This window comes from Leopardus geoffroyi, chromosome C2, assembly GCF_018350155.1.
Source record: "Leopardus geoffroyi isolate Oge1 chromosome C2, O.geoffroyi_Oge1_pat1.0, whole genome shotgun sequence".
Classification (NCBI taxonomy): Eukaryota; Metazoa; Chordata; class Mammalia; order Carnivora; family Felidae; genus Leopardus; species Leopardus geoffroyi.
In genome coordinates, this window is record NC_059333.1 from 13,535,204 (window position 1) to 13,557,275 (window position 22,072).

At 46.3% G+C, this 22,072-nt stretch overlaps 1 protein-coding gene across 1 annotated transcript in view; it reads left to right on the plus strand.

Annotated features, from left to right (window-relative positions):
- Positions 1-22,072, plus strand: part of TIAM1 (TIAM Rac1 associated GEF 1) — a 392,899-nt gene that overhangs the window by 14,223 nt on the left and 356,604 nt on the right. Inside the window, exon 2 of the mRNA XM_045436876.1 lies at positions 1,944-2,189. The gene's annotated coding sequence lies outside the window, so the exon portion shown is untranslated. The remainder of the gene's footprint in view (positions 1-1,943; positions 2,190-22,072) is intronic.

Sequence of the window (22,072 nt, forward strand, 5' to 3'; positions counted from 1 at the left end):
GGATGGGCCAAATGGGTGATGGGCATTAAGGAGGGCACTTGTTGGGATGAGCACTGGTTCTATGTATGTGATGAATAACTAAATTCTACACCTGAAATCATTATTACTGTATGTTAACTGTGTATGTATATGTAACTGTATATGTATATGTTAGCTGTATATGTATAACTGTATGTAGCTGTATGTTAACTACCTTGGATTTAAATTAAAAAAAAAAAATCTCCTTCTCTCTCTTATAAAGACACCAGCTATCGGGTATAGGGCCCATCCTCATCCTTTATGACCTAAACTTGGTTACATCTGCAAAGACTCGATTTCCAAATAAGGTCTTATTCATAGGTGCTAGACATGTCCTTTTTTGGGGGGGACACATTTTAACCCACAAGAGCATCCAAGCACCACTCCATTACATGGCCTGTTTAAAGCAGGTAGACTTGCAATGTGGATGTGTACTTACTGCTAGGAGATTAGATTTTCCTAAAGCTGATAATGTCATCATGAATTTATTAGTATTTTTTTTATTGTGGCTTTTTGCTTTTGTCTTTTTAATTTTTTAATTTTAATTTTTTAAATTATTTTTTTAATGTTTATTTTTGAGAGAGCGAGACAGAGTGCAAGCAGGGGAGGAGCAGAGAGAGAGGGAGACATAGAATCTAAAGCAGGCTCCAGGCCGTGAGCAGTCAGCACGGAGCCCCACGCGAGGCTCGAACCCACAAACTACGAGATCATGACCTGAGCCAAAGTCGGATGCTTAACCAACTGAGCTGTGTAGGTGCCCCTGTTTTGTTTTTTTTTAAGTAGGTTCTATGCCCAACGTGGGGCTTGAACTCATGACCCGAAAATCAAGAGTCACTTGCTGTACAGATAGAGCCAGGCCGATACCCCTATGTCACCATAAGTTTAAACTTTCAAAGGCCCTTTGGTGCCAGCCCTGCATTCTGCATTTCATCTCTCAGGACTCTTTTTTCAAATACTTTGAGCCAGTGAAACAGAAATCCCTTTTGCTTTGGGTTGTGTCCTGTTTTCTACGTTCCTTCCTTCCCTTCCTTTTTGTTTTTTGCTCACATGGTCTCTAGATCTGGACTATTTATTTTTGAGGGAAAGAAAGAAAGAGAGAGTAAGAGAGAGAGAGAGAAGGGCAGAGAGAGGGAGACAAGGAATCTGAAGCAGGCTTCAGGCTCTGAGCTGTCAGCACCGAGCCCTATGTGGGGCTTGAACTCACAAGCTGTGAGATCCTGACCTGAGCTGAAGACAGACGCTTAACTGACTGAGCCACCCAGGCGCCCCAGGACTATTCCCATTTTTGCTTGTCCCATCTACCTCTTCTTGTGTCTCAGTGAACTCTTCTTGGAGTCCAAACTCTTTGAATTGATCTTGCTTTCCTACAGCTTCACCACAGAGAAGCTTGATCTGTGTTTGCCCTGATTTACGACATCAGCAGTCAGTCTGTACGCATGGTGCATGGGTCATTGCCAAGAGGGCAGTCTTCGGAGGACAGCTAAGAGATAAGCCCAAAGCAAGAAAGGGCTGTACTCAGGAGAGACTAGAGACACACAGGCAAATTCTGCCAGGACCCGCTGGCAAGAGGGAGGTGTCTCTTAGTTGCCGGTGAGCAGTCTTTGGCCAGGATGAACCTGATGCTGTCACAGGAGTCAAAATGAATGAGGCAGCATGCACTCTGAGGGGAAGGGAGGGTGGGTTTGTGTCCACATCGAGGCTGCTACCTAAGGAAATGTCATAGGCTGGGTGGGTCAGACAGCAGACTTTTATTTCTGGCGGTCTAGAGACTGGAAGTCCTGAGATCAGGGTGACCTCCTGGTTGGATTCTCAGCGTGGGCTCTTCTCCTGGTTCTGTCGCCTTCATCTTCTACTGTGGCCTTTTCTTGGTGCATGCACACTCAGAGATCCCACGTTTCTTTTCTTTTCTTCTTCTGTTTAATCAGTTCCACCAAGGGGCTCCACCCTCGTGATCTTACCAAAACCCATCTCTCAAAGACCCAGCCTCCAAACACCATCCCACTAGTGATGAGGGCTTCACCACCTGAAATTTTGGAGGATACAGACATTCAGTCCACAGCAGTGAGCAAGCAGCCAGGTACGCAGTTTGGAACCAGAAGAGAAAGAGAAACTAGGAGACACACAAACAAAAGAATCTAAGTCCATCGTGCCAATATGCCTTTGATTCCAAGGTGAGCTCTTGGGGACCTGGGCTTAGTTAAGGGTCGCCGAGGCTTGGGGCCGGGTTGCCAAGGACCCAGCCTGCGGATGGATGGGGAAGAATTTGTGTCTGGATGCTGCAAGTATGCGTAGAAAATCATGGAAGTTCTGAGGGGTGGTGAGGGATAGGGGCAGGGAAAACAGTGAGGGGCTGAGGTGTGTGGTCTTAGGAGAATCCACTTTGGCCTGGTGGTAGGACTACCCAACAGGCCAAGCAGAGAGGGAGACAGAGTGGAAAGGGGATGTTCATGGAGGGGGTGCCTTGGAGTGTGGTTCGCGGCACGTGGCGGGTGTAGGGTTGAGGGCATAGCGCTCATTGCAAATATCCACTGAGGGACAGAGGCAGGCGGCTGGTTCCAGGGAAAGGGAACACGTTGCGGATCGAGTTCTGATAAGGGTCCAGGCCTCTGCTTTGGTATTCTCAAACTGCTTTACTGGGCAGGGGCTGCAGGCAGACCTGAGCAAACATGCGGCTTCTAAACGGGACTTTGAGTTGCAAACGTATCAGCTTAGTCTTTAAAATGGAGTTTTCTTTACTGCAGGATTATTAAGAACAATCAAGTGCATTTAAAAGGGGGCATTCTCCCACATTCCTACTGTAGGAACATGTTGATTGCTTTTGGGTTTCTCTGTTCCTTCTTATCCGTAATTAATTGTCATGTCCTTTCAACATATTTGTAACTCCTGCATAGATACAGCTTTGTGTTTTGTTTCTTTTCACGTAACATCGCAGTGTCAACACGTGCAATCTGGCTGCGTTGGCCCCCAACTTGTCATTTACGACGATCACACATTCCAGCGAGCTGATCATTTACTTAACCATTCTCGTATACTTGAATATTTATCTTGTGGGTTTTTTTTTTTTTTTTTTGCTGCTATTAAAAATTTTTTTTTGATGTTCTTTATGTCTGTATTGCCTTTTTTTTTCTTTCTTTTTTAAAACTTATTTTTTTCAGGATAAATTCCCAGAATGTGGTATCTGTATTAAATATGGCATTAAAAAAAAAAAAAGGCTGTTAATTTGCATTGCCAAACTGCCTTCCAGAAGTCTTGATCTGTTCATCTAGATGAGTCTCACCACAGTGCTGGGTCTTAATCATTTATTCTGTTGCTGTTTTTTTGTTTTTTTTGTTTTTAATTTTTTTTAACATTTATTTATTTTTTGAGAGACAGAGACAGAGTGTGAGCAGGGGAGGGGCAGAGAGAGAGGGAGACACAGAATCCGAAGCAGGCTCCAGGCTCTGAGCTGTCAGCACAGAGCCTGACGCGGGGCTCCAACTCACAAACCGTGAGATCATGGCCTGAGCTGAAGTCAGATGCCAAACTGAGCCACCCAGGCGCTCCTATTTTGTTACTCTTAATTGAATCTCTCTCTCTTTCTTTGCTTTCAGGTAGACTGAACTTTTTGGGTTTATTGTTTGAACATTGTTTTAAAGTTTTAGAAAACACTGCCGTTGGCTTGTCTTTTAATTCCTTAACGTACCCCGTAACAAAACAAATCAATGGAATAAAACAAGGAACAACTTCCTTTGGATTCCTCATCTGTGAGATGTTGAGGTTGAAGCCAGTCATTCCTGAAGGTCTTTCTAGCTTCCAGCATCCTGCATCTGGTTTTATGAACCAAAAGTGTAAAAGGGGAATGGGAGGCATCCCTAAGAGTTCCGATGCACCAGCCTGGCGAAATGGCTGTAGGTGACCTGTTGTTGTCTGGGTTTTGTTGTTCGTTTATAGACTTTGTTTATTTTTATTTTTTTAAAGTTCATTTATTTTGAGAGAGGAGGCATGAGTGGGGGAGGGGCAGAGAGGGGGGAGACACAGAATCTGAAGCAGGCTCCGGGCCCCGAGCTGTCAGCACAGAGCCCAGTGCAGGGCTCTAACTCACGAACCGGGGAGATCATGATGTGAGCTGAAATCAGACGCTCAACCAACTGAGCCACTCAGGCACCCCTAGAGTTTATTATGTTTTAGAGCAGTTTTAGGTTCACATTAAAATTGAGCAGAAAGTTCAGAGAGAGTTTCTATATCCCTCCTGTCCCCACACATGCACAGTCTCTCTTGTTATCAATATCCCCCCTGGAGTGTGCATTTGCTACAGTTGATGACCCTGCATTGATGGATGATTGTTACCCAGAGTCCATAGTTCATATTCAAGTTCACTCTTGGTGTTGCAGATTCTGGGTTTGGACACATGTGCCCAAACATGTCCAATGATGTGTATCTCCCATTAAAATATCATACAGAATAGTTCCATTGCCCTAAAAATCCTCTGTGCTCTGTCTATACGTTTCTCCCTCCTCCTTTGCCCCTGGTAACCACTGATCTTTTACTGTCTCCATAGTTTAGCCTTATCTAGAACGTCATACAGTTGGATTGTGGTTGGCTTTGAGGAAGCTGACGTCACCTTTGAGAGTCTCTCCCCGTTATTTCCTGGCCTTCTGCTGTGGTTGCCTCTGGTTTGGGATTTTACAGTCAGAAGGATTGATAAGGCTCTCCAACCCACGAATCTTGTCTGTGACACCGTGGCTGAAGAATGTTACCTGAGCCTTTGTTGTGGTTTCCATTATGGAGCCAAGGGAAGAACAGACACCCTGCATCAGAGTCTGGGTTCCATCCCCTGTGCCGACTCCCGATTAGCTAGTTGACCTTGGTCAAACCACTTCCCTCTCTGAGGCTGACCCTATCTGATCCCTCTGTGGAGTGATGTCGGAGCAGTGCGTGCTCCCAGGTTGTAGGGGTGACATGGATACAAGGTGAGCTGGCCTTTGTTAAGCCCCAAAGGAAGGCACAAAAGTCCATCAAAAGAGCCTGGACAGCCTTGAGCTTGGCTGAGCAAGTGAATTGTTACAAAGTTGTTTACTGCAGGGAATGGAGGTTGCCTCCCTGAAACTCCCAGTGATGGCCATTCTTCTGCCCCCCACGTGCCCCCCGCTGTCCCGGGTCGGGGGAGTAAGTCAACCCCCCAACCTGTAACCACTTACTGTCGGCTGTCATGCCTCCCCCATCTTACTCCAGTAGCTCTTTTCGGGCCAAACTCTGCTCCTTCATCTGTCCTTTGTAGCACGTGGACTCTTTTGTTCTGTGAATACCCGATTCAACACGGGCAAATTTCAGTGTAGACAAGTCAAATGGGCTGAATCGTTTCTCCCCCCACCCACCAATTCATGTTGAAGTCCTAAGCCCTGTGCCTTAGAATTTGACTGAACTGGGAGACCAGGTTTTTAAGGAGGTGACTAAGTTAGAATGAGGCTATTACGGGGGACCTAATCCAGTATGAGTCGTGTCCTTATGAAGAAGAGGAATGTGGACACACAAGGAGGCGCCGTGATGCTTGAGCACAGAGGGAGGACCACGCGAGGGTGGAGGGGGAAGGCGGCCGTCGGCCAGCCAAGGAGCGAGGCCTCGGAAGAGACCCACCTGCCAGTGCCTCCATCTTGGACTTCTGGCCTCCAGAACTGTGGGAACAGGAATTTCTGTTGTTGAAGCCACTCAGTTTGTGGTGTTTTGTTATGACAGCCCTTGAAAACTAGTCCAGGAAGGTAATGTAGTTTTATCCCCACTTTCCTGCCCCTTTTCATCAGTGTCTTCCTGCAGCCCCTTCTGTGCTTTCCTTATTGAGCTTTTCTGGGGGAATTAATGGGACTTGCAGGTCAAAGGCCGTCCTTCAGTTTATACTCTCTTCTGGGTAAAGAATGAGTAGCCATTTTTTTTTAAAGTAAGTAATTAATTATATAAATGACTTTTATGATTATGACCATTATGCTTGGCTACCTTTTCTCTTTAAGTTTTTTCTTTCTTTTTTTTTTTTTTCCTTTTTAAAATGTTTATTTATTTTGAGAGAGACAGCTCTAGTTGGGGAGGGGTAGAGAGAGAGGGAGAAAGAGAATCCTAAGCAGACTCCATACTCGGTGTGGAACCCGACATGGGGCTTGATCTTACAAACCGTGAGATCATGACCTGAGCCAATATCGAGTTGAACACGTAACCGACTGAGCCACTCAGGCACCCCAGAAGTTTTTTATTTTTATTTATTTTGAGAGAGAAATAGAGAGCAAGCGGGTGAGGGACAGAGAGAGATGCAGACAGAATCCCAAGCAGGCTTCCCGCTGTCAGCGCGGAGCCCCATGAGGGGCTTGAACTCACGAACCTTGAGATGGTGACCTGAGCCGAAATCAAGAGTCGGACGCTTAACCGACTGAGCCACCCAGGTGCCCCTATGCTGACTACCTTTTATAGATCCTTTTCTTTGTGCTGGGATCTTTACACTTTGTCATTAAAAAAAAAATCTCTGCAGATGGGTATTGTTATCCCATTTTACAGATGAGAAAGTGGGGAAGCGAGCCAGCAGATGGCATGAGCAAAGCCCTGTGGTGTGGGTTTTGTGGATCCCCGAAAACTACGCTCATCAGCTGATGACAGCACTGGGGTGGCTCTGGGAGGCTGAGATTGTTGATTTCCCCACCCCCCCCTTCAAGGCCACTACATTACCCACCCCCTTCGCATTTGTATTCCTCTACTGGGCAGTCCAGTCTGCCCACGTGACCCTGTGCGCCCGAGCAGACTGTTTATTGTGGAATAACCAATCCATTCTCTTTTCTCCTCTCGTTTAACACATCCAATGGCTCGGAGTAGTCTGTCAAAGGTATTTTATTTAGGCAAGGCCGTTTAAGAATGGCAGAAATTTCCTGTTGAGAGGTTTTATATATGTGGTGTGTGTGTGCTCCTGAAGGCAAATGGATGTTTAAGTGTGTGTGAGGCGACGTTCAGCAGGCTCCGGAAGTCTGGGGACCACTTAGGTCTGTAACCCTCACTCTCGCACCAGCTGTCCCGCTCTGCGAGGCCTTCTGGGTTTCCCATTTATGGGCCCTTTTATTGTTATGACACCTGTTTAAATCTGGTGTTTCCATTCCGGGAGGCCTGCTAGGTGGCTGCCTCGAGCGGCCGTGCCGGGTTCGACGTATGCAGGCCGCGAGCCTGCTCCCCCTGTCACTTCTTGTGGAAAATCCATTTTTGGTGTTGCGTTTCAGTTAAGAAAAGCATAGAAATCTTTCCGGGACCCCCTCCCCCCTTCCTGCCTGCAGCTAAAATTTCAGCCTGTGACAGTGGAGGCCAAATCTCTCTCGAAACAAAGGCAGCACTAATCAAAACGTTGTGATATGCATGTTTCTTTTGGGAAAAAAAGATGATCTCTTAGAGCGTGTCACATGGACTTTGTTCCATGAAATCCCATGACGTTACATTTGCATGGCACCCGCATCCTGTGTCATCACCCTTAGAATTATCGATATTGTCGGCGAGGAGAGCTTTGCTGTAGACGCGGGGGGATCTCACCCGCGTTTTGCAGAGAGGAAGCTGGTTATCAACATTTGTGTATATACGTGCTTATTTAGTGAAATGGCAACACAACACACATACAGAAAAGCGTGCATTATTGGAAGCGTCTGATTGGATGGATTCTTACAAACGACATACCCGTGTAAGCGGCGCTCAGATCCAGAACCTGCTGAGAACTCAGAACCTTCCTGTGGTCCCTTCCTGTGAGAACGCCCCGAAAGGCAGCCCCAGGCCTGACTTGTAACACCACGGTTTGAACTTCACCCTTGATAATCATGGTAATCAATAAGGATAATGATTTTTCGTCCCGTGTTTTGGATACGCTTTGCGTTTCTGCCTTTCCGTGGTTTCCGATAGATGCTCTGATAAAGTATACACGAAGGTAACTACTTTTCTTGGTCTCTTGTGAATCCTCGCTGTATCGCTTTATGTAAGTAAAGGTGTGTATTCTGATTTTTGCACTTTCCAGGAAGACAGCATCCCATCCTTGCTTCTCTACACCTTTCTCTACAATGTCCCTTCATCTCCCCATTCAGTCCTACTATCCCTGCCACTGGTCTTATGTAGTGAGTTGGGTGGTGTCCCCCAAACTCATGTCTGCTAGGACCTCAGGATGTGACCTGGCTTGGAAGCAGGGTCTTGGCAGATGCAGTTTATTAAGAAGAGGTCATGTGGGAGTCAGCTGGGCTCGAAACCTGATGATTCAGATTCAGAGACATGACACGATGGGAGGGGGCTGGAGTGATGCAGGCAGAAATTGAGATGATGTGCCTACAAGCTGTGATTGCAGGAGCCACCAGAAGGTGGACGAGATGGGGAAGGGGCCCTGCCTGGAGCCTCCAGTTGGAGCACAGCCCTGCCCACATCTTTGTTTTAGACTTGTCTCCAGAACGGTACCCACATTTCCAGTGTTTGACATCATTTGGTGTGTGTTGCTTTGTTACAGCAGCTCTAGCTGACTGATACACTCTACTTACCCTCTCTCCTGGCTGCATATCACCGCCTCCTCCCTGTCGCTGCATCTTCTCCATGGAGGTCAGCCATCCGTCTTAACACATGTCTGATCACGTCAGTCCTGGTTTACAACCTGTCTGAGTTTTCCCCAGTATTCATTGGGTGAAGCCCAAGCTTCTTGATCTGGCGTATGTGCCCTGCTCTCTCCCTTCTTTTTTTTTTTCTTTAAGTTTATATTTTGAGAGAGAGCACGCATGCGTGCAAGCGGGAGAGGGACAGAGAGAGAGGGAGAGAGAATCTTAAGCAAGCTCCACGCTCCGCTTGGAGCCTGATATGGGGCTTGATCCCACAACCCTGGGATTATGACCTGAGCTGAAATCAAGAGTTGGACTCTTAACTGACGGAGCCACTCAGGTGCCCACTGCTCTGCCCCTTCCGCCTCACCTCTCGCTCACCCCAGCCTTGCTGACTCAACCCCGAAGTGGACACAGATTGGCACCTACCAACGGGGTGGCTGAGTCTGGATTGAAGAGTGCCAGATGTGACTTTAAATTTGATGTATGTAGCTGGCTCTTCTGGGCTCCGGTGGTCCTCGACTTTCCTCGTTACTCTGCTCGGAAGTTCTTGCGTTTAAACTACCTTCCTGGCTGCCAACATGGTCCACATTACAACCTCCACTCACAAGTCCACAAACATAACATGCTCCCACATGTGCAGCTGCAGGGCTGTTGTGGTTGCAGTGCTCGGTTTGCACTGTCTGCTTGTCCACTTATTCACAGAATGACCTTGCTCCATGCCTCAGTTTTCTTATCTGTCAAATGGGGATAACAATAGTACCCACCTGCTAGGGCTGTCGTGAGGAGTAAATGAGTTAATTCCTGTAGATGTTTCCAGTGGGCTTGGCACCCAGTGAGAAGCTCAAAAAGTGTTGGCCCCAAACTTCTGAGTAGCATTTTCTCCCCTTCGGGTCTATTCTTGCTTACTTTTTAAGGTTCAGTGCAGGCACCGTTATCTCTTGAAAGCTTTCCAAGATCCTCTCTGCTGCCATAATCACCCGTTGTCTTCTTTTAATCCGTTCGTGTGTCTCTTTTCATTGGGGCCCCAGGAGGTCTTGAGGGCAGGTCCATTCTAGATTCTGTTCTGGAAGCCTTTGCTTGCTCGGAAGAGAATAAGTAATGATCTGAGTGTCTTCCCAAGTACGGGGATGTGCCCGGGCTGGACCCCAGACTCTCCTGTCAGCTGCAAATGCTTGTCTGGTGGCTGTTGTGGTCCCATGGGGACGTATGGAAAGTCTGAACCCCAAAAGAGATCAGGGCAATAGGAAGGGAAAAAAGACTTGGGTGGAGAAGCAGCCGTCAGGCTGACTTGACAGTTAAAGGGACCTGCTGTGGGCACCTGAGTGGCTCAGTCAGTTAAGCATCCGATTTCAGCTCAGGTCATGATCTCACAGTTCACGAGTTCTAGCCCCGCATCAGGCTCTCTGCTGTCAGGACAGAACCTGCATCAGATCCTGTGTCCCCCCTCCCTCTCTCTGTCCCTCCCCGGCTTGTGTGCTCTCTTTCTCTCTCAAAAATAAATAAACATTAAGCAAAAAAAGGGACCTGCCATGATCCCAGAGCTCCCATGGGATCTGATAGCCAGGGGTCTCTGGGGAGAGGGGGGAGGGGTGGGGAGTGGGCACACTTATTACCCAATCCACAGTGCCTCAAATGGGGTCATTTTCCCACTAAGCAAATGGGGTCATTTTCCCACTCAGCTTCACAAAGCTCAATTTCGATACCTTTCATGAATTTTAATCAGAGTATTGAAATAACTTTCTTCTAAGGTGATATGAGAAGAAATTGGGTTAGCGAGAACTTCCCGGATCAACTTAGAGCAACAAAGACCCTGAGTAAAAACTGTCAAACACGGCAGATACACTAACAGTGATGATTCCTTTAGGGCTCGTGGGGTGCTGGAGACTCAGTGATGGGCAGGCAGAAGTGAAGATTCTGAAGTGCTGATTTTGGATTCTTTGGTTTATCCTGGAACTTGGAACAGGGCAGGTCATGAACGCAGGGACTCAGTTTCCTGTAGTTAAAGATGTCTGCTCTCTCAGTGCAGGCACTGAGATTTAATGACCATTTATTTATTTATCTATTTATTTATTTTTTAATGACTTTCTAATAAGGCGTGGGGCTCCACAAAAGACAACATCCCCTGGCCAGAGTGTAGGGGGCTTAGATGTTACTAGTGAGTTTGGACACATTTTGTGTAAGCCCCTAACATGCTTTTTTGTTTTTTGTTTTGTTTTTTTTTTTTTTTTACTTAGGAGGAAATATTTTGTGTTTTCTATCATATTGAGGGTGTTGGTTTTGGACCTGAAACTCAGGACCCTGGAGAGGTTCTCCCGATTCCAGTCAGTTCTTTCCAAAAGACTGGAGGGCATCTTTGTCCCTTGAAAGGGCCATGAAAAGGAAAGCTTAGCATGTCCTGGAATTGGGCATTTAGAATCTCAGGAATCCCTCACACTTCAGAAGTTCTGTATCGAGCCTCGTTTCCTCCTGGCTACATGTATAGTCAGAGGGTCTCTAGCTCTACTGCCCACTCTGGTGACCGCCAGCCACATGGCTGCCGAGCCCTTGAAATGTCTGAATTAGGATGTGTTGGACATGTGAACTACAGATCAGATTTCAAAGACTTAATCAGAAAAATCTCAACTGCTTCTCAAAAAAAATTTTTTTTAAGGTAGAAATTCTTGGGGCTCCTGGGTGGCTCAGTCGGCTGAATGTCGGACTTCAGCTCAGGTCATGATCTCACCGTTGGTGAGTTCAAGTCCTGCGTCGGGCTGTGTGCTGACAGCTCAGAGCCTGGAGCCTGCCTCGGATTCTGTGTCTCCTCTCTGTCTGACCCTCCCCCGCTCACATTTTTTCTCTTTCTCTCTCTTTCTCTCTCAAAAATAAATAAACATTAACATTTTTTTAAAAAAAGTAGAAATTCTTCTTTGCTTTTAGTTTAATTTTTTTATGTAAGCAATCTCTGTGCCCAGTGTGGGACTCGAACTCACCACCCTGAGATCAAGAGCTACATGCTCCACTGACTGAGCCAGCCAGGTGCCCCTCAATAACTTTTATATTGATTATATGTTGAAATAATATTTATGATATATTGGGTTGAATAATATTGGTTATTGTATTTAATTTTACTTTTTTTTTTTTTTTTTTTTTTACTTTTTTTTAAATGTAGCTACTACAAAATTTGAAGTGATGTTTTTATTGGATAGCCTTGCTCTGGACAATGACCGCCTACTTATTTTCCTGGGGTAACTTGCAAGAGTGGGTGAGTTATCTCTTATTTTAGGAATCTCTTAGCTCTGACGGGCCTTGCAAAAGCATGTTGGAAGCCAGGGTTTGGGGAGAATGACAAACCGGGGGGAGCCACTTCCGAAACAACGAGTTTTCCTAACTAGCTCATTGGAAAGACAGAAGGATTTTCTCTGCAGCAAAATTAATTTAGGCAAAGTTGGACGATCAGGTAGACATGGTATCAGCACCTACTATGAGTAATCATAGGGCCCCAAATTTCATTGTTTGACTCCCCTTTAAAAGCTTAAGAATAAAGAAATGAGAGTAGTCCCCCACGAGAGTTTAGGAAAAATGAATCAGGAGTGCGTAAGCTGTAGCATAGCGAAGGAGAGGAGACATCCCGTATCAAGGTGAGATTTCATATGCTGGTTTGTCGTCTCCATAATAATGCATCAGTGCTGGGCTGTTTGGGTGGGGGCCTCTGAGACCGAGCCTGGTTTAGTTGGTCCAGAGGGAGGTTTCTGTGAAACCTCTACTCTTGCTCCTTGGCCAGAGTAATGCGTTAGCCCTAGCATCATTAAAGGGCTCTGCAGGAGAATGAATGATAGGCCTGTTCGCCAGGCTTGCTGTCGGTTTCGCGTTTGTTTCCCTTGCTGCTGGTTGCTGATTTGTTTCTCCCCATGGATGCCAAAATCCTTGCTATGAGAGATCTTGTTTCCTTTTTTCTAAACTCCTGTATTGTTGGGGCGTCTGGCCGGCTCAGTCGGTGGAGCCTGCAACTCTTGATCTTGGGGTTGTGAGTTTGAGCCCCATGTTGGGTGTAGAGATGACTTAAACAAACCAACAAACAAAACTCCTGTGTTGTTGCACATAATACGCACCGTCACTTGGTGTTTGTTAGTTGATACAGTTAGTGGCTAATAAAAAAACCCCAAAACCAGACCATCCTCTTTCCTCCCCTCCTGCCCTCCTTCCCCTTCTGGCCCTACTTTCTCCATTTCATCTATGCTCCCAGCTTCCCTCCATTTCGTTACTGCTTTTTATTAATTTTTTTTTCCCTCTAAGGTATGGGTTACATAGAGAAGTCCTGAAGAATGTGTGTTTAACTGGCTGGTCCCTGCCTTTTCTTTTTCTAATAAAGCCTGGCCTTAACTGAGTGTCACTTTAGTGTTTTCTTTGACCACCTCTGCCCTTCCTTGGGCACAGTCTCCTCACACAGGTGGCCCTGGGGGTGGAGGGCCCTCACGTGGTACCCAGTGGCTGGCTCAGCACAGACTTGCCTTGGACAAGGGCCAGGCCCGGGGCTGGAGCTGGGCAAACACTGTTCCACCGGGAGCTGATTGGATGGAGGCCCAGGGTGGAGTACCCATGGGCTCAATGGAGGCCTGGTTTTACTTAAGATATTCCAAAGAGTGAAGGGGGAAGTAAACAGTCTGCTAATTAAATCTGTAGGTGGCCGTAAATTCAGAGGTGTTGCAAAGCCCTCTGCACACATCGAGGACGTTGGGAAAACACAAAGAGCCGTAGAAAGGTGAGGCAAGGCTTGGGGAGATGAGATTCCGCCTGGAAAAGTACAAGCCGCCATCTGGAGAGCAATTAGCCATGGTAGTGTGCTCCGTGGGGCGTAAGTCAGTGGCGCTGTGATTGACTTGGAGCCAGAACTGTTAAGTTCTGTTTCTTGTTCTTGATAGTTAGTAATAATCATTTATTTTTTTTAACCCCTAAATGTATTGCATAGGAATCAAGCCAAATACTCTGTGTTTGTAAGGCTTGGCCTGAAGGGTGAGCAGATAAGAAAGAAGTGTGTTCCTCATATCACTTGCCCTCTGCTTACGTTTCCTTTGGCTGTGTACCCCTAAGTGTGGCCAGGGGGCCGGGATCTTGGAGGTTGGTTCTGAGCACTGGAAGCATGGCTGGCCAGCTGGTGGGGGCAGGCACCTGCTTGGTGTGGATCGGAAAGCACCTTGCTTCTGGGTGGGTGTTAAGTCCACCGGGAGGGCATGTGCAGTTGGTCTCAGGGGCACCCCTCGGTTTATAGGTTTATAGATCTGCCTCAGCCTTTGTGGCCTTGCTTCTTCCTAGGATCACCATAATCATACAAATATGCTTATAGTGCTCTGCACCGACTTCCATTGGCCAGTTTGAAAAACTAAACCTAGTGATGGGAGACACGATTGCCTTGAGGGTGAAGAGCTGGTTTTTGGTGTTAGATCTGTCTGTTCAAGTCTCTGGGCAATCTTGACCACCTTGCTTCATTTCTTAGCTGCCATTTCCTTATCTGTTAAATGGCAACCATAGGGTTGAGGAGGTATTCTAGATGGAGAACTTTGCTCAGTAGGGAACTTCAGCTGGATAACCATTCGCCATCCTTGAAGTAAGTGCAGGTCATGGTCAAGACCTTTTCGGTATGAGTTCAGAGGAGACCCTCCCAGGTGAGGTTGTCCTGGGAGGTGGCACTGAACAGTGGACAAGAGCCACGAGAGCAAGGATGCATCCGGTCCTGCCGTGCTCGTGCTTGGACAGGACCTAAGTTCACTTGTGAGTTTCCTGATGTGGTTGTTTGAACGCCAAGTTATCCTCTTGCCTTCCGACGTGCTAGAGTAAATAAACGTTTGCAGGGAATTTACAAAAGCAATGATCGCGGCCCGTAAACCATGTGATGGTCATGATGGAGACTGATTGGGGGGGTGGTGGCGGTCACAGAAGGTTTGGATCTTGCCTGTGAGAGCATTTTGCATTGTCTCTTGTGGACGTTCCTCTGAGAAGGAAGGGGCACGACCCAGCCTTTCTCTGGAGCTGGAGGAGGAAGATGGCCAGGTTGGAGGTGTCGGGCTTACTGTGCATAAACACGTGTCTGCGTGTGCCGCTTTGCAGTGACTGTGACTCTCTGTGTTTGAGGAAGGACTTCTGGGGAGAAGGGCGGGGCTGCTGGGTGACCTGATTTGTTCCCTCTGTTCCCTTCTGGCCTAGACTGGGCAGGTAGCCCTGACCCACAAGGTCTTAAACTGCCCGAAAGGAAATCCGTTTGCTGATAGGGAAGATACACTTAGAGATAAAGAAGAGAATGTTTTGTTACAGCTTCCTCCTCTGCCTGCGTCCAGAGCTGGTGACTGGACCATTCTTTCTGGGTTCCTGAAATCTCATCCTTGGAACTCAAACCCCGACCATAATTACCCTGGTGACTGTCTCCTAATTGTTTTATCTGCCTTCATTTTCTCTTCCCTTTCCAGTGGGACCGAGGAGCCTTTGAGGACAGGCCTCAAGACCTCTCTTTATTTTCCACCACACAGGACTCCCTAAAAACCTGGCTGAAGGATTTAAGAGGCGTTTCATTTCTATAATTTTTTTACTTATTTTTAAAAGCCTGTTTATTTGTTTTGAGAGATAGAGGGAGAGAGTGTGTGTGTGTGAGGGGAAAGGGGCAGAGATAGAGAGGGAGAGAGAGCATCCCAAGCAGGCTCCATGCTGTCAGCACAGAGCCCGATGGAGGGCTCGAACCCACAAAACAGGAGATCATGACCTGAGTTGAAATCAAGAGTTGGATACTCAACCAACTGAGCCACCCAGGTGCCCTTAAGATTTTTTTTAAATGTTTATTTTACTTATTGAGAGAGAGAGAGAGAGAGAGAGGAAGAGAGAATCTCAAGGAGGCTCAGCACTGTCAATGCAGAGCCTGACTTGGGGCTCCATATCAGGAACCGTGAGATCATGACCTGAGCCAAAATCAAGTCGAACGCTTAACTGACTGAGCCACCCAGGTGCCCCTAGATTGTTTGTAGTTTAAATTGCCTCTGTCGGGAGTCTGTAGGACTCTTTATTTTTAGCGCTTTCCACTAGGCTTTGCAACTATGGCACCGCTTCTTGCAAAGTTGAGGTGGGTGAGTGTCCTGTGATGTTGGGCCTTCCCTGAGGGTCTAATAAGCTGGGTCTCCCTCAGCCCCCCTGCCAAAACTTGCTTTCTAGAACATGCCTGGGTCTCCCCCAGCCCCCCTGCCAAAACTTGCTTTCTAGAACATGCCTGGGTGTCAGCATGAACGAGTTCCAGTGAGTATGATGATGAGCTGTAGCTCATGGTGAGGCAAGGAAGCCCCAGCTGCTGGGTCTGCAGGGGTGACCGCCTCTGGGCAAGAGTGTGTTAAATTGATTCTCTGAGCTGCAGCCCACCTCTCAGGTGTCAGCTCCTAAGTGGGTGGCCCTGGCGTCTTTGGGAGTTCTTGGAAGCCTGACAGAAGACCAGGAAACAGAGACCACAAGCTTTTGAGAATCCCACAGATATGCTGTGAGGGTAAAGTATGTGATGATCTATGTGACCCCCCCAGGCTTACTGAAGGATTCCTTCATGTGGGTATTGGAGTCGTTTGTAAGACTGGGAAGCATTAATATCTTATTTTATTTTTACTATTTATGTGTGTATGTATGTATGCATTTATTTATTTAGTTTTAGTTTCTAAATTAATCTCTACACCCAATGTGGGGCTTGAACTCGCAACCCTGAGATCAAGAGTCATATACTTTACTGACTGAGCCAGTCCGGTGCCCCTATATTGTTTTATTTTCCATTTCATTTTATTTATTTTTTAAATACTTGTGGGGAATCTTTATTTATTTGGAGAGAGAATGGGTGGAAGTGAGCAAGGTGCAGAGAGAGAGAGAGAGAGAGAGAGAGAGAAGGAGAGAGAGAAGCAGGGCTCACCTGAAGGGGGTGGGGTGGGGCTTGTGCTCACCGGATGCGGGCCTCAAACTCAACAAACCATGAGATCATGACCTGAGCTGAAGTTGGACATTTAATCGACTGAGTCCCCCGCGTGCCCCGCGATTCTTTTTCTGTTCACAATGACGTAAAAGATTTAGAAGGTCATCAATTTGTCAAATGAACTCAGCTGGTGGAGCCCCTGGCCACAGACAAATAGTTACGTATAAGCTGGACCAGAAGTGTCCACCGCGCAGTATGTGTTCATCAGAGTCAGTAGAAACAGGTGATTGGGCTTGTGCTCTCTGCTCTTTACTGCCTCTACTTACCTCTTGTCCTTCCCTCCTTAGTCCGCTGTTGTGGGTTCCTGATCGTGTTTGGTTATTTGTCTGCTCAAAGCCAGTGGTGCTGTGTGGGAGCACATATCTGCTAGCCAGGCCCTAACAGGAAAGCATGGCTATAAGTGCCTGGGTGATGAGGCCAGGTGAACCAGGTTCAAAGTTACCGGGTGATGAGGCCAGGTGAACCAGGTTCAAAGTCACCAGGTGATGAGGCCGGGTGAACCAGGTTCAAAGCAAGTATGTTCACTTGGGTGGGGTATTTAACATCTGCCCCCCCCCCCCCCGTTCTTTCTTCTTGTGCAAGATGAGGGGGGGATAATGAGTCCCTCATGTAGGGTTAATAGCACAGACTGGCATCAGACTGCCTGCGTTTGAATTCTGGCCCCACTGCTGTGGCTTCGTAACTTTGAGCAAGTCACTTGACTCTGCCTCAGTTGGTGAATCTGCAAAATAGGATGCAAATAGTATCTCATCGGAATGTTGGGAGGAGTAAATGGCTCATATGATAGACGTTTAGAATAGGGGCAAGGCAGACACCAAGTCTGTGTAACTTTTTGGTTTAATGAACTACCTATAGGGACATTACATAATAAAATGAACATAAAACACTTGGGCATAGTACGGGCTCAAAACACTTTCTAATTAGATTTTCCATTTTCCTGTTTGCAAGCTCTCAGGGTCCCAAGCATCACCAGCAAATGAAGGGAAGGCTTGGTGCTCCTGTGTCTAGCAAGGAGGACAGAGCATTGGCCTTGGAGTTAGAATTGACTTTTGAGTTCTGGTTCTGGCATACACTAGCCATGGAATGTGATCCTGTCTTGGCTTTTTTGTCATCTGAGCGATGGGAATCATGAGGCCTGGAGGGTAAGCTGGATATGCATTATTATCTCCGCTTTATTGAGGACCAGACCGGGCTTCAGAGATTTGCCCGCAGTCACACAGTTCGGGAAGAGCTCACTGAGGCCCACAAGCCCTTCAGACTGTGTCCGGGATTGTCCAGGAGTCCTCCTTTATTTCGTCATGCTGCTGCTCTGAAATGGTGTTCTTTTTCTCTTAATTTCCAAGTCCAGACACCTTCCTTCAAGGAGTCGTAACTGGGTGCTTCATATGACTTGACCTCAGTTGAGAAGCTCTGCTGCTTGGATCAATGCATTGGCTTCTTTTCAATCTCTTTTAATGGCACTATTTGGGATTTCTCCTGTAAAAGCATGGACCTATTTAACTATTCAGCTCGTTAAACTATAGTTAGTGAACACTGCACCTAATAAAGTTTCAGGGGGCCCTATTCTATGTCTTGGTCTGCCTGTGTTCTTTGATAACATTTGTAAAGAGGAAATCCATGCAACAAGATGTTTCGTTTGATTCCTTCTCTTTGCAGGTGCTTTGGTAGGGCGTGAGAAGTTGAAAAGAGCAGTCTTGGGTGCCATGACAAAGCCGTCTGTAGCCCTGAAGGATGACGGTCCATCGAGAATGATTGAGACTGTGCAGAACTTCCTTTTACAGATAGTTAGTGAATTACAGATTTGGTGGTTGTAGCTTAAACGCTGGTCATGTTGAGATACTGGGTGATATTAGTTATCAGGATGGAGAAACAAAATGTTAAAATGTTATTGAAATTGCTCAAATCAGAAGAAACTTGCCAGTCATCACCGTTTTCGATTCTTTTTGTTTTCTGTCCACCCTACCACCTGTTTTCAACTCTTGATATTTATTGTCAGGGATCCCATTTGAATAAAACTATTTGCAAAGGGCAGCTTCAGTTGAAACAATGGAAGCCTAAGGCCCAGAAACAAAGACTCTCCTAGAACATACACAAGTATGTTTAATAATTTCATCCTGGGGACATGACAGATAATTTCTTTCTTTGTAAATTTATTTATTTATTTTGAGACAGAGAGGCAGAGGGCAAGTGGGGGAGGGGCAGAGAGAAGAAGAGTCAGAATCTCAAGCAGACTTTGAGCCCTCAGTGGAAGCCCCATGTGGGGCTCAAACTCACGAACCGTGAGATCGTGAGCAGCTGAGATCAAGAGTCGGATGCTTAACCGACTGCACCACCCAGGCTCCCCATGACAAGTAATTTCTTAACGATTAAAGTCCCTGCTCGCCTTTACTTCTTCAAGAGGCCCAATTGTGTACACGTGTTTTAGGTCCTCATTTGTGGCCAAAACCAAAGCTCACAGAGGTGAAGTAATTAGCCCAAGGTCACACCCATAGCGAGTGCTGGAGCCTTAAGTTTTCTGGAATTTTAGAATATGATCTTTAAGAAAAACTCTAAAAACTATTTTCTAATTTAAATGAAGACTTCCAGCTTGATTTTTTTTTTTTTTTTTTTTTTTTAAGCCAGCGTTTTGTGATTTCCAGTTATCTGACCTGGAAGTGGAAAGCCACGATCATTACGAATTTTAGGATAAGTGTACTTTTTAGAGAAGGTGGTGGCGTTGAGGTCATTGAGAGTAAGTGTGGCAATCTGTTCCACGTTAAGAAGTTTGGGAATAAACAAGCATAAAGCCACTTGATGTGTGAGTTCATATACTCGTGGAAGGAAAGGAAGCAGGCGTGGATCATTTATTAAGCACCTGCTCCATGGCAGGCTGTGCTCTTTCACTCGTGCTGTGTATATACCCCTGACGTTTGTAACGTTTGTAAGCCACGGGTCCTTTTCAGGATTTATTGTCACCATATGAAGCAGGTGTTGTTTCGCCTGTGGAAAAGGTGGCAGACGCCTGAAGGGTTTGTAATTGGTCTGGTGTGGGGAGTCAGTGGGTGAAGCCAGTCTTGAATTCAGCGTCTGATTCCAAGACCAGCGTTCTTCCCCTGCCTCGCAGCTTATGTTACATAATGTTTCTTTATGTTTATATGCAATATAAATCTCTAATCGGACGTCTGGGAAGTGCTTTTGGCCAGCTTTGTTGCCTCACCTGTCTGAAAGGAATGGCTTTCATAAACACGGAGCGGGAATTGGATTTTCACTTTGTGATAATTCATATTACAGAAGTGGGAAGGGCCATTACCCCGGGAATTCTGTTAATCCCTGAAGCTGTGGGTCTTGAATGAGTTGGTTTGCTCTGGACGGTCCCATTTTCCCCCCTCTTTTGATATTTAACACCACATATGCCTCTTTATAAAAAGAAAAATTTCATGAATGAAAATTTAGAACTCGAAAGAAGAAATGGAACCTCACCCGTAAACTCACTGATCTTAAATAGCTGTTGTTAGTTTTTCTGTTTTTTTATTGTGGTAAAATACATGTAACAAGATTTACCATTTTAAGCACTTGTAAGTGTCCAGGTGAGTGGCATTAATACACTCACATTGTTGTGCAGCTGTCTCCACCATCCGTCTCCACAGCTTTTTCCCCTTCCCAGACTAAACCTCCACACCCATCAAACACTAACTCCCCAACCCCCCACTCCCCAAGTCCCTGACTGCCTCCATATGCTTTCTGTCTCTATGAGTTGACTGCTCTAGATATCTCATGGATGTGGAATCATACAGTATTTGTCCTTCTGTGATCGGCTCATTTCTCTTAGCGTAATGTCGTCAAGGTTCGTCCATGTTGTAGCCTGTCTGAATTTCCTTCCTTATTAAGGCTAATAATATTCCATTGTGTGGATATACTACATTTTGCTTATCCAGTCATCACATGATGGATGCTTGGGTTGTTTCCATATCTTAGCTATCGTGAATAATGCTGCTATGAACATGGGTGTACTAGTGTCTTGAGTCCCTGCTTTCATTTCCTTTGTGTATACACCTAGAAGTGGAATTGCTGGGTCATATGCTAATTCTATGTTGAATTTTTTTGAGGAACGGCCATGCTGTTTTCCACAGTGGCTACGCCATTTTGCATTCCCACCAGCTGTGCACAAGGGTTCCAGTCTCTCTACCTCTTTGCCATTTCTTGTTATTTTCTGTGTTTTATTAATGGCCGTTCTAGTGGGAATGGGGTGGTATCTCATTGTAGTTTTGGTTTGCATTTCCCTAAGGATGAGTGTTGTTGAGCATCTTTTCATGTGCTGATTGTTAGTATTTAACCAACTAGTATATCCTTCCAGGGTTTATCTTGGCATCTGTTTTTATTGCATGCATGTGATCGTGGTCCACACAAAAAACTATGTTCAGTATGTTGCATATTTTCCACCAACCATCATCATCAACAGGTTTAGTGTTGCAGTAAAGTGTGAAGGTTGATTGGTTAGCTGGTTGGTTGGTTGATTTATTTATTTATTTGAGAGAGATTGTGGGCAGGAGAGGGGCAGAGAGAGAGACAGACAGAATCCCAAACAAGCTGTGAGCTGTCAACACGGAGCCCGATGCAGGACTTGAACTCACAAACCGTGAGATCATGACCTGAGCTCAGAACAAGAGTCAGACACTTAACTGACTGAGCCACCCAGGTTCCCTGTGAACGTATACTTTAAATTCAACTGATTGAGAATTCAATGGTAATTCCTACCACCCCAAATTAATTTCCTTAGGAAACCTGTGATCATTGGTTTCAGCAGCCCTCTGCTGGTAATACCACAGGGCCTTGTGCGATGTGAATACTCTCCTGGATTTCAAAGTGGAGGGTTCTGGGGTTTATTACAGAGGGAAGGGAGCCTTATGGCCAATTACAACTTTTCATGAGATGCTGATGCCCAGAGAACAGGGGACAGCTTGTCTGTGATGTTATGACCAGGGAACTTGGACCCTTCAGTGAGCGGGTTAATTGCATTGCTTCAGTTTCTAAGAGGAAAACTGGGCTCTGGGATGAGCACACTCTTCTCCCCCATGGTGGTGTTCTCAACTTCCTCTTTTATTTGGAATCTGGAGAATGTTTTTCATAGAAACAATGTTACCGGGGTGACTGTTTCCCAGGTTACTTCTAAAGGCCAAGGGAACCCACATGTCGATTCGCTGGAGCCAGCACAGCATGTTGAGAAGATCAGATGGACAGAGTTTTCACCTGGCTTGCCCTGTGCCTGCAATTGTGAGCTCGCTGCCCGTCCTGCTGAGCCTGAGCTTCCTTGTCCATAGGGTGGGGGTAATACTGGCTAGTGTGAGAAAAAGAAGTGATGAATGAGTGTGTTAGTTTCCTAAGCCACAGACTTGGTGGCTTAAAACAACACCAGTTGATTCTCTCCTAGTTCTGTAGGCCACAAGTCTAAAATCAGTTATCAGTGGCTCAAAATCAGAATTGTTGGCAGGGCCACACCCCCTCCGAGGCTCTCAGGGGAACGTGTTCCTTGTCCCTTCCAGATCTGGTGGCTGCC